At 37.7% G+C, this 4,236-nt stretch overlaps 1 long non-coding RNA gene across 1 annotated transcript; it reads left to right on the top strand.

Moving 5' to 3' along the window:
• The first annotated feature begins 2,392 nt into the window (after window positions 1-2,392).
• On the top strand, window positions 2,393-3,903 carry LOC126263689 (uncharacterized). Its single transcript, XR_007546891.1, has 3 exons — window positions 2,393-2,549; window positions 2,694-2,811; window positions 3,819-3,903. It is a non-coding gene; the product is annotated as an uncharacterized LOC126263689 (long non-coding RNA).
• The last annotated feature ends 333 nt before the right edge of the window (window positions 3,904-4,236 follow it).

Below are 4,236 nucleotides of genomic sequence, written 5' to 3'. Positions count from 1 at the left end.
ATCTTTTTGAAAGAGGGAAGACATGTAAACATGAATAATTATCGGCGAGATAATTTAGGGCATGAGTTGCTGCCCCAACAATCAGAGCGGTTACGTAGCTGTATGTTGTACAGAAACGAAGCCGTTGACACAATGTAGTTCGGATGTCGGATCGTATGCGGTTTGCATGGCAATGAAAAACAAAGTAATGAAGAGAAATAACGGACACTGAGTAAAGAAGGTCAAATCTAAAGTCAAATCACACAAATACAACCACAACAATCAAAGTAAACAGTGCAAAAATAACTGATGTATGCAAAAGGAAATACTGCTTAGGCGGCTCCACTTAACGAATGAAATGTGATTCCTCTAAACTTTAGATTAGGATAGGATCGATTAGTACACCCGTAAACAACGCAAGCTGGCTTTTTTTATGAGACAACTACATCTCTACACACTCAAAGCACACAACACTGTCGAACTATAATCCGTTCATCATAAGAATAAACCTGATATAAACAAACACAAACGCGTTGATTGGTCAGAAGCCGTAGCACATGTACACTGGTGTTGGTACGCTCTTGGAAGTAGGTCCTACTTATGTATTATGCCGTGTCCATAAGCTTGCCAAACCTCAACAAGCCATCACAAATTCAATCGTGTGGATAGGGCGTTTGGCTTGAGTTGCTTAGATTTGCTAGCGCTTCTGGCCGATCCGGTCGAGTGTCTGTTTTTTGGCACAATTCAAAGGAGGTTTGCCGCAAGCGGTTGCGACGCGTCCACACGTTTGTTGTGGACTTAGTATTGTTTGTGCACTGGCGGCGGACAGAAGTGCCTTCCTCTTTGTATAAAAGTAGGCTACAGCAGGGAAAATGACTACCAGTAACTGGTCCAACGAGGAAATATTACAGTTCATTGAATGTTATCAAGCAGAACCCTGCATTTGGGACCCGAGGAATAAAGACCATAAAGATAAAAAAGAAAGTGGCTGATACCTGGAGTCGTCTCAGTGAAGTTTTCAAGAAACCTGTCAAGGAGATTAAAAACAAAATGGAAATTCTTATGGTCACATTTCGTAAACATTTAAAGAACAAACAAGATTCTGTTCGTTGTGGCTCAGGTACAAATTTATTTATTTATTAATATTTACAGGATATACAGGGTGTTACAAAAAGGTACGGTCAAACTTTTAGGAAACAAACCTCACACACAAAGAAAGAAAATATGTTATGCGGACATGTGTCCGGAAACTCTTACTTTCCATGTTAGAGCACATTTTATTACGTTTCTTCAAATCACATTAATCATGGAATGGAAGCTATAAAATAAAATAAATAATAAATAAAATATTTCAATTATTCACTATTTGTGATGTATATGATTGTGATTGGTTGTAATTGATATTTCCTTATCTGGAACGTGGACGTTTAATTATTCGGAATCAGACGCTTGACAATGGCTATTTGGTAAAGGCAATGTTACTCGTAGTTGACCGTGAAATAAAACTGAAATAATCGGACTTCGTAATTAAATCGTTTCCAAAGACTGCTGCAGTAGGTACGGACTCATAATCTAATCTCAATATTACAATGATTTGCCAGCCATGCCAATACGTCGTACAGAGGTGATTGTCTACTGAACATAAAAAAGTTACATAGTTAGTTAAATCAGATATATTCAATGAAATTGCCTACAGTTCATAATCCTACATACTTTTACAAATACAAATTCTTTTCAGAATCGAGTGCCTAGTGTGGTTGCAACTCGCAGTATTCTTCTATAACATGAAAATATGGCGGTGTGCCAGACAATAAAATAAAATACGTGCTTCTCGCACCACTTCTACCAGAGCTCTCTCTTCTTAATCAAACATAAGAGTAACGTAATTATGCTTTTCTTTTATCAGCGACACAGCGCTGCAGTTGTGTGCCATAGGCTTTATTTATTTGTCACTGATTATTTATTTAATTAATATTTCGCGTTTCCGCGGAAACTCACGCTCGGCATGCAAATGTGCCTTTATATTGCCCCCTGAATTGCGAGGCGAAAGGACACACCTGCAGGCGAGCAATTCACCTAAAGGCACAAGAAAATCTAAGTTATCTACAACTATTTACATGACTTACATTACACATATTATACACATTATGTACAAAATTTGAATGACGCGGGTGCGCCGTAAAAGTTCTTATGTTGGCAGATAGAGTGCGCGCATGCGCAGAAGCGTCTGTGTGACTCCGGCACTGCCGTTATATTGTACAGTTAGATCACGCGGCACAGTATTGCAGTTCATATTGTTCGTGTGCGCGCGTTTCTAAATCGTTGCACAAAGAAAATATTCAAGCAAGATTTCATATGAAGACTACATTCTATGACAGGTAACTTAGTTTTAAATTTACAATATTTGTTATAACACAATACAACTTAGATTGTTGAATGTTTCTTAGTTACATAGTATTGTTTTGAAATACTTCAAAGAAAAATGTCCGTATGTTTCAGGTGCGTTGACCTATACACATCGTGACGTTATTTCAGTTCATATTCACCTGCTGCACAATAATTTTTTACAGGTTAGTGTCGTCGTGGTAAAGTTTTTTGATCACAGTAACATCGTTGTATAACAACGTGATTAATACATAAGCGTGTCCATTTCCCATTTCCATTATAGTCGTTGTGCTACAGTTCGTTGTGACAAAAAGCATTGTTTATTACAGATCTGACGTGACCCGTCGAGTAATTGGTCCACGTGCAGTTCGTTTTTTACATTCCGTGGAAGCTTGGTTGCAGAACCTCGGACGGCACATAGCTGGCGTCGATCCTTGGACAGTCCAGGTAAGAGTGTCCGTCACATTTCGAGAACATTTCATTCCCTGAAGTTCCAACCAAAATTCTTCCACCCATCGTGTTGTTTTCTGGACAGGCACTTTGTGTCCATTTAATCCAGTTAACATCTTGAAGTTAGGTACTGTAGTAATGTCACTAGACGATGCACGAATTATGCACTTCACATTTTCAGTTTTTTTTTTTTTTGCTGAATATAGCTCACCTAAATGTTCGTAGTTATTAATCAAAGAAATGGTTCATCGCGTTTACATAGGTACGATGCATAATGAATGGCATTAACCATTTCTTTCACATAGGTTTCTGCGTGGTTGCAGAGTTAGTAATGTTCGTTAATGTCCGTGAACAGTGGTTCACTATGCAATGTCTTTTTGGCACTCGTTTTGTTCCAATTTTTTACATAGTAACAGTTACATTATACATCATTGAAAGAAAAATAAACATGAGTAATCGTACATTTACACGTCACATATTTTCTTAGCATAAACATAATTCAGTTGCACATAAACATGTTTACATCATCATTACATAGCTATGGGTTATTACATTGTGTCACATTTGATTACATGAATTGCAGATATTGACGTCCTCTTTATCGGTTTTGCTGGAATTTTATCGATGTTTATTTTATGATGTCATCTGAAATTAAGATTGGTTAGACACAACATTCATTACATCAGTAGGCAAGACCAGGCATTTTCACTACTCAATAAATATTCAAAATAATAAGAGACGGAAAACTGTTCGATTCCTCGCGTTTTGTGCGTGTGTGTATAGTGTCTGTGTGGCCTTGACTACTGATAGATGCTTTTCGTGTTGAGAGATGTGCGTCTAATCTATTTTTCGAAGTAAAAGATCGCTTCACAGATGACGTCTGTCGGTTCGTCAGGTGTCATACCAAGTCAGTGGTACCTACAGTAACAAATGTTTCGTGAAAAATTAATATATCATTCACTGCTAAGTAAACATAAATTTTATTTTAATATTCCGTCTTCCAGGTGGTGGCGCGCGCTGAAAGAAGAGTTCTTCTGCCTTCAACTGCGTCACTGGAACCGCTGAAATGAAAATTTCTATACTACTTATTATGTGTGTTGTAGCAACAGAGTTTTTCGAGTTGCTTAGCAATGTTTTGATGGGTATGACTTTGACATTATTCCGCATGAAATGCTCTAAGATCTCGGTGTGCGTATAGCCCAATAATTTTGTTAGTTCTACGATGTTGTAACAGATACGCACCAGGATGCGGTATGTTAATAATTATATAAGGTCCTTCATATAGCAGACGCCACTTAGCGTTGCGTCGTTTTAGTGTTACAGATTTATGATGAGTACGAAGTAGTACAAGCATTCCTACCTCGAATTTTTGTTTTCTTTTTATTGTGTTTCTGTGATGTTTGTTTCGTATCTGTGCGTGAT

Source organism: Schistocerca nitens, chromosome 6 (assembly GCF_023898315.1).
Source record: "Schistocerca nitens isolate TAMUIC-IGC-003100 chromosome 6, iqSchNite1.1, whole genome shotgun sequence".
NCBI classification, from domain to species: domain Eukaryota; kingdom Metazoa; phylum Arthropoda; class Insecta; order Orthoptera; family Acrididae; genus Schistocerca; species Schistocerca nitens.
The sequence above is the reverse complement of the archived record's forward strand: the minus strand, read 5'-3'. Positions and strand labels throughout refer to the sequence as shown.